This window comes from Callorhinus ursinus, unplaced genomic scaffold, assembly GCF_003265705.2.
Source record: "Callorhinus ursinus isolate GAN/ISIS: 27379988/994484 unplaced genomic scaffold, GSC_fseal_2.0 scaffold6, whole genome shotgun sequence".
Taxonomy (NCBI): Eukaryota; Metazoa; Chordata; class Mammalia; order Carnivora; family Otariidae; genus Callorhinus; species Callorhinus ursinus.
Window position 1 is genome coordinate 80,685,171 of NW_027397068.1, and position 13,720 is coordinate 80,698,890.

The 13,720-nt window shown below is 45.6% G+C and overlaps 1 pseudogene; it reads left to right on the top strand.

Annotated features, from left to right (window-relative positions):
* Positions 1-12,629: 12,629 nt before the first annotated feature.
* On the top strand, positions 12,630-13,437 carry LOC112819590 (large ribosomal subunit protein uL30 pseudogene; annotated as a pseudogene).
* The last annotated feature ends 283 nt before the right edge of the window (positions 13,438-13,720 follow it).

Sequence of the window (13,720 nt, forward strand, 5' to 3'; positions counted from 1 at the left end):
TGAAGGAAGATACGCCAAGAAGATATCAATCATAAGCCTATCGGAACATAGCATTACAATGCATAAAGCAGAACCTCATTAGTCGCTAGGAGCACCTGACACATTCCCACTCACTGGCAGGAGTCCCTAGACTTCCCTCAGAAACCGAAAAAGCAACCAGAGAAGTTTTAAGTAACAATGTGGTAGCTTTGAATAACTTGACTGATTAGCTAACAATAATAAATAGACGCATACATAGAGAGATACAAAGCATGATGCCCCCAGAAAACAGACAATAAAGATCCCTCTTGAGTACACATAAAAAACTTAAAATATTTAGCACACTTGGGTCACAGGGGCTCTGTGACAAATTTCAAACAATCCATATCATAAATACCGTGTTCTCTGGCCTCTGAGCATTAACACTGACAACAACAAAGAAGACATCTATAAATGCTGTTCATCTGGAAATGCAGGACCATGGATCAGAGCAGACTCCACAATAAAATCTTAAGTATTTGTAAGTATGCCAGCAGATTCCCACAGGTCCAGGTCCCGTCCTCAGTGACCTACAGGCTGGGCTCCCCAGGTGTTGACCCTGAGCCAGGTTTGGAGCGTAAGGTATTTCCTTGAGATCAGTATGTGTGGAGGGGAGGACATTGGTGGCAGTGCAGGCTGAGCTAAGCCCACAGCCATTCAGCAGCCGGGGCCTACATGGGCTGCCACCCGGCCCAACCATGCTGGCCCAACCACACTGGCAGGGCCAGTCATGCTCACGGGCTGCCACGAAAGCAAAGCCTGAAATGATGGACAGCCAGAAGCTGCTTGCTGGGCCAGGTCACCAGCCCTTCCCTGAGGGTTCTGCAAGCCCAGCAGAGGGTGAGGCGGCGTGCATGGACCCCTCGACCAGAGCCTGGGGGGCCAGGAAGGTGCATGACGGTGATGATGGTGGTGATGGTGATGATGGTGATGATGGTGGTGATGCAGGTGGTGATGATGATGGAGGTGATGTTGGTGATGATGGTGATGGTGATGGTGATGATGGTGATGATGGTGATGGTGATGATGGTGATTATGGTGGTGATGATGGTGATGATGGTGATGATGGTGGTGATGGTGATGATGGTGATGATGGTGGTGATGGAGGTGGTGATGATGATGGAGGTGATGTTGGTGATGATGGTGATGATGGTGATGATGGTGATGATGGTGATGATGGAGGTGATGATGGTGATGGTGATGGTGATGATGGTGATGATGGTGGTGATGGAGGTGGTGATGATGGAGGTGATGTTGGTGATGATGGTGATGATGGTGGTGATGGTGATGATGGTGATGGTGATGATGGTGGTGATGATGGTGATGATGGTGATGATGGTGATGATGGAGGTGATGATGGTGATGGTGATGGTGATGATGGTGATGATGGTGATTATGGTGGTGATGATGGTGGTGATGGTGATGATGGTGATTATGGTGGTGATGATAATGGCAATGATGACATTTATCTCAGAGCATGTGACAAAAAAATGAATGATATTAATGTTTCAATTATTAGATGAAAGATATAATTAAAATCCAAAATATTGGCATTTTATGTCATGTTCCCGGTCCCAGCTAGATTTCTGAATTATAATTCATATAAGTGAGGCACAGTAAACTATGGCACCCTTTTGGAAACCACAGCACACTCTTCCTACCACCAACTACTTCTGTTAATAGCAGCTACCAAAGATTAGAAAGGATTTTAGATGGTGGAACTCCTCCTATTGCCTTCCTTTTATAAGTACACAAGAACATTTCCCTGGGGATGTCTCTGTCCAACACAGACAAACATACGCCCACTTCAACAGCCGAGGAACGCCACCCTCATTTCCATTTCGCACTTGGTTTCCAGAGGACAAGGAAAGAAAGGAGAAGACAAGACCAGAGTGACAGCCCCAAAGGCCACGCTCCTGCCAGCACTTCCTGAGCCAGAGCAACAGGCTGCCTTGTGCGACTGGGCTCATTTACACGGGGAAGTGAGGCAGGTTTTGTCTGCAGTAAACACAGAGGAGAATAACCAGAGCCAGACAGCAAGGCCACGGCCGCAGGGACCCCCTGCTGGAGCCAGGCAAAGGGCCACGGGTTCCAGGACGAGGGACGGGATCTGCCTCCACCGCCGAGAGACTGGGACTTTTCATGACTCTGCGTGAACTTTGCATTTAGTGCTTTTTGTCTTTGTCTGTGGCAGAAGTGTAACCAAAAGCTAGAGCATGTGGCAAACAGGAAAAGACTCATTCTCATTTCCAGAACTTACTGCAGCTGGGACAATGGGCAAGTTACTCGCCTTTTTTAGGTCTTTGTCTTCAAATATTAATCAATAAAAGTTAAATAATTAACTTTTTCTCCAATACTCATGAGGTAACTAAGAGATGTTTATGGAGTATCTGTGAATTTTCAGAAGTTTAGGAAATATAATTATTATTACTCAGGGGAATACATGTATCACACTTTTAAGAGAGACATCCATCAGCCATCTGAACACCTCTAGGAAGTCTTTGCTGATTTGCATCCCTCCCTCCCTGCAGGCTGAGTTCACGCCTCCTCCCCACCCTTGGTGGGGCACCATGCTGAGATGGCACTTAACCACACATGCTTCTGTCCACGTACTCACCATCCAAGCGTGCCCAGCTCAGTATCTCCAGCATTTCGTATTGTGCTACAACACAACAGGTGCTTAGTAAGTGTTGGCAGAATTGAGGATTTTCTCGAAAATGTTGCATTTCTAACAGCCCTCTCTGAGCTCTCTTTTGCATTAAACAAATTACACCATAATTTTGTGCCCCCAGAAATACCAATCCACCTGTGTAGAATTCAGATCAGATGATGTCTCAATAAAGTCTAAAGAATCTTGTGAAACATCTCCCTAGTCACCAGCAGGCAGGACTTAGCCACTAAGATCAGTGGGACCTATTTTTCTTCTCCCAGGCTGGATGACTTCACTTGCCATGTAGACACTTCTCCTGTTTTGTTCCTCTTACTATCCCAGTAATGCACTGATTCCAAGAAACTCGGGACCACTGACTAACCATCACCCACCCAGACCTCTATGTGCCATTCTCCTTTCCTTGGGAAAATGGCAGCAACAACCCAAAGCTTCTGGAGAGACAAGAAGAACTTGGGGAAGCACTGAACCAGGAGTCCAAGATCTGACTACCAACACTCACATTGGTGTCAGACCACACGTGTGGTCTTCTGAGCATAGTGGCTTCTCCAGGACTCAGTGAGGAATATGAGGGGTAGCACTTGCCATGGAGATGGGCCACACCATGCACTAAAGACACTTTCAAGGTTGCATTTACTCTTCACAAGGACAACAGCATGCCATGACACATCTGGACCATTGGAGTGGACTTTCCAATGCATTGGGAACATAAACTGACCTGCTCAGAATGCCAAGGCCAGGAGACCAAACTAACCCTACTCAGTTTGGGGAGTAGGGACAAGATGATACATGTGAAGGGGTAGAACATCATTCTGAGTTTCCACATTGAAAGGGTTTGCCACTTGCCATTTATAACAAATCATGGCAATGGGGTTATGTTGCTCCAAAATATCTAACAGAAGATAGTCAACCAGTGTCCCCTCTCTCCTCTGGGATGTGGTGGATACAGGCTTCGTCATGGGAACAAGAGGAGGGTAAGAGGTGGGGGCTTTACTTGACTCCTCCCTTCCAAGTGGAATATTTGAAGATAGCTCCTTGGCATCTGCCTCCAGTATCTGGGTCTCCAATAGGACCCGCACAAAGAAGGGCCTCCCCCTGACAAGCATGTTCCCAGGAGGGCAGATGTCTGCTTCATCTATGAGCCTCCCCTGATCTTGATAGTAAGGAAACACGCATCTCCCAAATCTCATCCTGTTGATGAGGATGGGTAGGGAGAAGGGTAGGACCCTTCTCCCTACACTCCTTGATGTTCTGTGTCTTATCTCCTCAGCTGTGAGCAACCTGAGCTCAAGGATTGGATATGATTTATCTTTACATTCCCTCCACTCAGCCCTTGCACACAGTAGGTGTTTAATGAGTAAGTACAGAGTAGAGTGGATGGATAGAGACCCCGTATGTGACTTTTATATTAGGACCAACACATAATGACCCTAATTTAGAATCCCTTCATGGTGAAGGTCCTCATGTGGGCATGGCCCACCAGGATCCCTGACAGCATTTCATACCCCACACAGTAAGTGGCACACCATCTTGGTTCACATGGACCGTGTTGTCTCTGGCCCATGCAGCAAGTACAGATTGGTTGGTCTTCCTGGGAGATGTGCTGAACAGGTGATACCCATTCTCTGGGTATCAATAGTGAAACCCAGCTTTAAGGTGACAAGTGGAGATTAGGGAAACACAGGCAGCAGCCGTGCAGCCTTGCAACCTCAGCCCTGTAGCCCCAATGATGCACTGACCAGCTGCACCTACCCCATGGTTGTACCTTACTCTCCCTACATAGGTTCTCACCGACCTCAATCCTCTATCAGTCTCCATGCCCGTCCCACAGGATTGGGTTCTGCCACATTTCCCTTGCCCACCATGCGTTCCACCCCCCTCTGCCCCCTTTTCATAGATACCCATCCTCTCTCCCTGTTCTCCCTGTCCCACATTCATAAGAGGCCCTCCCTGCTACCCTAAATACATCCTTCTTTCAAAGCCCAAAACAGCTGGGTTTGGTACTGAACATGGTATCAGGTGGAGACATTTGGGGTCTGGTGATGAGGCCTTGTGCTGGCCCTGGCCATAGTCACAGGGCTGTGGGAGGCCCCTGCAACCATCACTTGCCTTCCATGGCATCAGGAGCCTACATCACCCCAGAGGAGCTTGAGGCATAGTCTCTGTTAACCCTTCTCCCCTACCTTTGCAATGATGCAGGGGGATAGCTCCCCTTGCAGAAATCCTCACTAGTAGCTTGGTTGTGGCTGCTCAGATATGCAGACCCAGCTCCCATTAGGAGAGGCCACCGCCACTGTAGTTGGGTACAGTCGGGCCCTATGCGTGGCAGAAACCCCACAGCAGTCTGGCTCCTGCCCTGTCAGCCTCTGCCCAGTCATACCCCTGGGGCAGGTTTTTTTCTGAGCTACACCTGGAGCCACAGGCAGAGTCAAGCATGGTGTCTGGGCAGAGACCTCACTACTCCTACCCTCCCCCACGCAAACACACGTGTGTCTACATGAACTGCTCCACCCTGCACAGCCAGGAGGGTGGGATATCCTGAGTCCTAGCCAGCTCAGGACACCCTCCTACACTGTGGGCCTGGGAGCCCCGGTTATGGACTCTTCGGGTGCGGCCTCCAGGCAGAGGATAGGGGACCCGAGCTCACATACCGCAGAGCTACGGTGCAGCCAGCACAGGGCAAGGATTTCCTGGGGAGGAGGACTTTCCAGATTGAGGATGAGCCATGAAAGGCTGGGCCTGCCAGGACTACAGCCTGCAATGCAATTCCCTCAGGACCTCGAGCTGAACCCCAACCACATGCCCAAATATGAAAGGCCAGGCATTATCCGTTAAGCTGCCCGGCCTACTGGAAAATCTCTCCTGCGTTAATGCTGAGGAAAAACAAACCCAGCTTGCTCTGGGAGCCTGGCCAGCCCTGCACATACCGCGTGCTCCATAGCGGGCAGGGCGGCAGCCACCCCCGGCAGGCAATTTCAGGCTGGCAGCTGCATTTACAAAGGATGCTGGGGGTGTGGGCTGCAGGTGATCTGAGCTCCTCCCAACCAGCAAAGACCCCCGTATATACCCACACCGGTGACAGTGAGACCCACGTCCTAGAGAAACACCCTGACTCCTCCCCAGCCTGGCTGCCTCACACACAACCCAGGCCTGACAACAAGCCAGGAACTCTGGAAGCATCCCCGGCCTCTATGAGCAAAAGCTCACGTCCATTTTCCCCTCAATTCCGGCATGTTTGCGTGTACGCCATGTCCCAGCAGGTACCAGGTGCTGACTGTGATAGGAGCAGGTGTGGCCTTCGGACTCTGGTTTGGAGGCAAGGAGCAAGCAGGTAAGCAGGAAGCACTCTGGGGACCCAGAAGCAGGAGCAGGCTCCCTGCTGGGGAGGAGATGTATGCCTCTCTGCATACCCCAGCGGAGGGGCAGCAGAAAATAGGGCAATAGTCACCTTTTTGGCCACCTTCACGGTATGACTCTGACCTGCTCCTAGAGCTCACTCAAGTGACCAGTCCTGGAACAAGGCAGGCTCATCCCGTGCCTTGGTGAAAGTTTGCATCCAGAGTTCCCCAAGTTCATGATGGTTTATTTTAGATGAATTGGCAGGTGCTAGCCTGGAAGACAACAGGGAAACATAGTTCCATTGTTTCTGCTTAAGAAAAAATCTGGTGCACGCCAGATTCCCACACAAACTTCTGCCCAGGCCACTTGGGCCCCTCCCCATGCTCCAGTGGGGTGCAGGCTTTCCCTGCCCCTCCCCAGGCCTTGCCTTCTTCCTGCTTGTCCACAGCCATCTCGGCCTCCGTAGCGTGCTGCCCAGCTGCACCTCTCCCTGCCCCTTTATATGGGCATGCTGCTCACCTGCCTTTGGGGTCTGCACTCCAGCCAAGTCCCTGCACACGGACTTTGGAGACTGGGGGCTCCACCTGAGACACAATGGTCCACCCACAGTTGCACCCAAGGCCCCAACTCTGCACTGCCTGGGGGTTGAAATGCTTTAGGCTTCACCATGATTTGCTGAGTTCCTAATAGATGCCAGACAAATGTATCACCTCTTTAATACAGATGTTACTGACAGCCTGTTTTATCAACAAAGAATCTGAGATTTGAAGAGATTAGGTAACTTGTCCGACCAGAGTTCCATGGCCGGAAAATGGTGGGGGATGAGCTTTTACCCAGGATGGTCTGAAAGCCAGGTGCCTACAGTGAACCTCACCTCTAAGCAACGGTCCTGGAGAGACATGGGCCAGAGGCACCAACCTCAGTGCTGTGCTGGCCCCGGGGACGTTGGTCCTCTGTGTGCACAGTGAGAATAAATCAGCTCATTCTCCAGAGTCAAGCAAGGATATATCAATTATTCTTTGGCCTTGGTCTGCAGCTGCAAATAAGAATGCCACAGAACTGCTCAAATCCCATCCCAGTGGGTCAGTGACAACTTACCCTCAGAGGCCGCACTTCTGAAAGTCTGCCCATCTCCTCCACCCCCACCCCCAGCCCAGGGCCCAGGTCCTGCTGACCCCTGACCCCAGGCTTCCTGGCACTCTGGGGCAGATCACACATTTGCTCTGCTTGGAGACCATGCTCCCCTTAGCTGCTCAAGGAATTGATTCAGCCTTGTTTCAGATGATGGTTGGTTTCCCTCTTGAATAGTGACAGGGGCAAGGCAGGTCCAGGCTTGGATGGGCCAACCACTATCTTTGAGGAGCCAGACCCAGCTAACAGGCTAAGGCAGTGCCATCCCCCAGACCGCTGCATCCAGGCAGAGCAGGACCCTGGCCGTGCTTGGGAGATGGTGATGTGTTTGAACCCCAGGGAGCAGGTCGGACCACACAAGGGGCTTCTCTGCCAGCAGGATTTCCACTCTGTGGGGACCCTGAGGATGAAGCAGACCCGAGGCCAGAGCCCAACCTGAAGGTACAGTGAAGTGCCCCAGCTGCCATGGAATGGCTCACTGGGCTCAGGCTAGATGAAGAGTTTCCACTGCTACCTGTCTTGGGAGCGGAGCCCAGCGCACCTCGAAGGCACCAGGAGGCCACATGGAAAGACTGGTCTGCCCGAGCCTGCACCTGGTGGGCTAGTGGTTCCTTTATACCAACATTCACCCAGTGCCACAGGACCCAGCTGATGATACCAAGCAGGTCAGCACAAATTGTTATGCCAGGTTTTAAAAAAAGCGTTTTGGAATTAGTTGTAATGGAACCCTCCCATAGACAAAGAAAACCTGCAGGTAAAATGCCAGATAATTACAATTTTTGGAGAGGATCTCAGCCATACTGAGTGAGAACAGGGCCGTGCTGGACACCACAGTGAGGAACTGATTTTCAGTGAAAGTTCAGGGATCATCGATGCCGTGTCAGACATCTGCCACCTGCATGGGATTGTCCTTCCCTCACTCTGCACAGTCGTAGCTGCGCTCCTACTACACACGGTCCCCAGCCCCTGGTCTTCCTTCGACTCCTCGACCCTGTTTGCTTGAAAGCTGACCCCAAGTGTCAAGTGTCTGCATGGGTCTTCCTCCAGCCCCACAGGCCTGCCCACATTTTCATCCTAGGGGTATAGCACCTTAGGCAACTTGGGGTGCAAAGGTGTGCATGACTTTCTCTCTTTTCTGCCCAGGTCTCAGCCTCTACCTAGAGCCAGTCCAGGGGAGCAGGGACACTGCTGAGAGAGCAGACAGACCACAGAGAGTGTGTGTCCTGAAGGCGAACCATTGAAGTCAACTCAGAGCTGAGAATAAAGATTATGGGAAGCATAACTGGAACCTGCTATGATGTAAAAAGATTTATTTTTCTCCATTCTTTCCCATTTTAACTTGAAAATTACAGATGCAGTTCTGCAGAATTCAGTCCTCACTTGGACTCAGAGTCAAGGTTGAGTCTTCTTCTGTGCAGGGTACCCATGGCCTGGGTGTGTCCTGCGTCTTCACAGACGGACTGCATCCCCTGGAGGCAGACGCCATCACACAGACCCTCCGGCACACAGCTTTCCTGAGCACACCGTTAACACAGATCAACTGTTTGTTGCTTTTTATTTTTAAAGAGAGAGAAAGATATAAAATCAACCAACAAGAATGTTTCACAAACCCTATGAGATTTCAGTGAAATATCATGCAAAATGCTCCAATTGGGGGCCTTTTGCTAAATCCTACTTAGCAAGAAATCATTTGTCATTTGTTCGTTCTCAGTCGTTTCACATTCTCTTTATCCCTACTCCTCCTCACCCCTACCCCAAACATTGCAAACCTACCTTTTTATTGTAAGCAACGAGAAAAAAAAAATACTACTTCATGACTTTTTTAAAAGTCCTTCTTGCATGGAAAATATCTTCTCAACAATGTCGCAAGCCTACATGAGGTATCTTCCCTCTGCAGAGCAACCTCCCCGTGCCTCACCACGTCCCCACCCGAGACAGCCATCTTCCTCAGGGATGTCCCCACTTGTTCCAAACACATGAGCCCATAACTCAAAAAGGGCCCTGTAGGGAGCACCCAAGGGCATGGATTAATTAAGGAGCAAGCCCCTGTGTGGTTTAACCCTAGGGGCACAGGGGAGGGTACCCACCAAACTATGAGAGTATGAATAGAGGTGGAGCCCTTCCAACGACACCAACTTCAGACATTTTCTAACCAAAAACCCCAGAAGCTGTTTCTGAGCAGCTGTACAATGGTGGGCATGTGGCAGATTTGTGGGTCAGAGTGTGGGGCAGAGCAGCTGAGCTGTAGAACCAGGGTTCCAGGGGAGTATGTGCCTTCATTTGGACTCAGCAATTATGGATACTGCAGTCTCCAGGATGTTAATATCAGTTTTGATGTAAGTGGTCATTAGGGACTGTGAACTGGTATATGGGGAAGAGCATCACCATCACAGAGCCCAGAGACCCAGGGGAGTCCAGACCAGACATTTGCCCTGGACACTGAGGCCCTGGTGAGATGGGGTTGGGGTTAACACAGAGCCACACATGGAATCTGTTCCTTGCATGCATTTGATGTACATGTACCTATATGCTTAAGTTACTGAATGACCTGTACATGATTTATCAATAGAATGATTTAGTCATGAGGTGCTGGGGTGGCTCAATCATTTAAGTGTCCAACTCTTGGTGTCAGCTCAGGTCTTGATCTCAGGGTCATGAGTTTAAGCCCTGCGTTGGGCTTGAAAAAACAATGATTTAGTCATTTAGTCATATCAAAAATGGATTTGTCATTGTAGTCACAGAATCTCTTCAGATGAAAATACTCCAAGTACCTCTGTCAGAGGCTCGGATCCATTCCAGGCTGGTATTGTGACTTACGGAAGGCAGGAGCCAGGTCTGAGCACATCCTCACAGAAGGACACTTTGGTAAGAATGCAGGGCATTCTCTGCTGTCTCATGCCTCTCAGAGAGAACAAATCATGAATGAAGAGGGAATGTCCTGACAGCCCAGAATCCTGGAGAAGAGAAAGAGGATGGAGAGGAAAAAGAGCTCAAAAAATAATAGTTGAAAACTTCTCAAATTTGGCAAGAGACATAAACCCAGAGATTCTGAAGCTGAGCAAAGGATAAATCCAAAGATCCTAAATCAAGGTAGACCATAATTAAAATTCTAAAAACTAAAGACAGAGAATAAAATCCTAAAAACAGCCAGAGAAAAAATGGCATTCTGCCTTTAAGGGAAAAACAATACATGGAATAATGATGTAAAAATACATGGAATAACCATGTATTTCTCATCTGAAATCATGAAGGCCAGAAGGAAGTGACATGATATTTTACAAATGCTGAAATAACTGTCAGTTCAGAATCTTACATCCAGTGAAAATGCCCTTTAAGAATGAAGAAGAAATCAAGACATTCTCAGACAAAGGAAAACTGAGAGAATTCAGTAGACCTATCATAAAATAATGGCCGATGGATGTTCCCCAAACAGAATGGAAATGATAAAAGAAGGAATTTTTCAAGTAAAAATATAGCAAACTTAATACAACAGACCTTTCATCTCTTCTTCAGTTTTCTAAATTGTGTTTAACAGTTGAAGCAAAAATTATACCACTCTTTGATGTTGTTCCAAATGTAAATAAAGAAAATATTTTAAAATGTTATATTTAAAAATAAATAAATAAAATATATTATAAACAGGGAAGAGTAAAAGGATATAAAATAGGAAAGATTTCTATACTTCACTTGCACTGGTAAGATGACAACACCAGTAGACTATGATAAGTTACATATATATAATGTAATACCAAAAACAACCACGTAAAAAGTTATACAAAGAGATGCACTAATGAACACTAAACATAATTCAAAACGGAATTTTAAAAATGTCCAAGCTAACCAAAGGAAGACCAATAAATAGACAAATGAAAAGCAGAGAGAATAAAGAAAAAAAAATAAGATTACAGACTTCAGCCCTAACGTGTCAATAATTACATTAAATGTAAATGATCTAAATACACCAATTAAAAGACAGAGGTAGGCAGAGTGAATTAAAAACCATGACCCAAATATTTGCTGTCTACAAGAATCACTCATCAAATATAACATAAAAAGGTTGAAAACAAAAGGATGGAAAAATATATATCATACAAACATCAATCGAAGGAAAGCAGGAGTGGTTACATTAATATAAGGCAGATTTCAGAGCAAAGAAAATTACCAGACACAGAGAAAGACATAATATAATGATAAAAGTTCAATCTACCAAAAAGTTATAGCAATCCTAAATAGGTATGGACCAAACTATAAAACTATAAAATATATGAAGCAAAAACTGATACCCAGAAGAAGAAATAGGCAAATCTATAATTATACTTGGAGACTTTAACATCCCATTATCAACAATAGAACAACCAAGCATAAAATTATCAAAAATAGAGAATAACTTAACAATACAATCAACCAACAGAATCTAACAGACATTTAGAGAGCACTTTACCGAACATTAACAGAATACACATTCTTTTCAAGTGCTTATGAATATACACCAAGATTGACTACATCCTGAGCTATAAAACAAACTCAACAAATTAGAAATAAATGAAATTATAAAGAGGGTGTTTTCAACTACAATAGAATCAAACTAGAAATCAATAGTAGAAAGATAATAAAATTGCCAAACACTTGGAAACTAAACAATATACTTCTGTTTTGTTTTGGGTTTTGGTTTTTGTTTTTTTTTTAGTCAAAGAAGAATTCTTGTAAAAATTTAAAAAATACATTGAACTGAAAGGAAAATACAGTATGTCAAATCTGTGGGGCACAGCTAAAGCAATGTTGAGAGGGAAATTTATAGCACAAAATGTATAGGTTAAAAAATAGAAAAGTTCACAAATAAATAATCTAAGCTCCCAGCTCAAGAAACTAGAAAAAGAAAACAAAATAAACCCAAAGTAAGCAGAAGGAAGGAAATAAGCATAAGTCAATAAAATTGAAAACAAAAAATAAAGAAAATCAATGAAATGAAAAACTGTTTTTTTGAAAAGGTCAATGAAATTGACAGACCTCTACAAAGACTGAAAAAGATAGAAGACACAGATTGTCAATATCTTTAAAAAAACAGGGGATATCACTACAAACCCTGCAGACATCAAAAGGATAAGGAATACTATGAACAACTCTACACACAAAAATTTGCCAGCTTAGACAAAATGGAGCAGTTCCTCCAAAAATGCAGTTTACTACAATTCACCCAATATAAAATAGATAATTTGAATAACACTTTAACTCTTAAGGATATTGAGTTCGTAATTTTAAAACTCCCCAAAGAAGAGTTTCCAGGCCAAATGGTTTCACTGAGGAATTCCACCAAATGTTTAAAGAAGAATTATCACCAATTCTACACAATCTCTTCTAGGAAATAGAAAAGAACACTTACCAGTTGATTTAATGAAACCAGTGTTACCCTGATACCAAAACCAGTCAAAGAGAATATCAAAAAAGAATGACAACTCTTTTTCCGGCTGGAACCATGGAGGGTGCAGAAGAGAAGAAAAAGAAGGTTTCTGCTGTGCCAGAAACCCGTAAGAAGAAGCGAGGGAATTTCGCAGAGTTGAAGATCAAGCGTCTGAGGAAGAAGTTTGCTCAGAAGATGCTTCGAAAGGCAAGGAAGCTCATCTGTGAAAAAGCTAAGCATTACCATAAGGAATATAGGCAGATGTACAGAACTGAGGTTCGAATGGCAAGGATGGCAAGAGAAGCTGGCAACTCCTACGTTCCTGCGGAACCCAAATTGGCATTTGTCATCAGGATCAGAGGTATCAATGGTGTGAGCCCAAAGGTTCGGAAGGTGTTGCAGCTTCTTCGCCTTCGCCAGATCTTCAATGGCACCTTTGTTAAGCTCAACAAGGCTTCAGTTAACATGCTAAGGATTGTGGAACCTTATATAGCATGGGGGTACCCAAATCTGAAGTCGGTGAATGGATGGATCTACAAGCGTGGTTATGGCAAAATCAACAAGAAGCGAATTGCCCTGACAGATAACACATTGATTGCCCGATCTCTTGGTAAATATGGCATCATCTGCATGGAGGATCTGATTCACGAGACCTATACTGTTGGAAAACATTTCAAAGAAGCAAACAACTTTTTATGGCCCTTCAAATTATCTTCTCCACGAGGGGGAATGAAGAAAAAGACCACCCATTTTGTAGAAGGTGGAGATGCTGGTAACAGGGAAGACCAGATCAATAGGCTTATTAGAAGGATGAACTAAGGTATCTGCCATGATTATTTCTGTAATCTGGCCAGGTAATAAATGACTACTCTCATGGGAAAAAAAAAAAAAAAGAATGACAAACCAATATCATGATAATAAATGCAAAACTCCTTAACAAACATTAGCTTACAGATTTCCACAACATATAAAAAAAAGATAGCCAAGTGTGTTTTATTCACACCTGAATTGCAAAGCCAGTTCAATATTTAAAAATTGATCATGTAATCCACAACATGAGCAGACTAAACCCACATGACTATATAAGTTGATGCAGAAAATGCATTTGACAAAATTCAACACTCACTCATGAATTTTTTAATTTTATAAAAATAGGAATAGAGTGG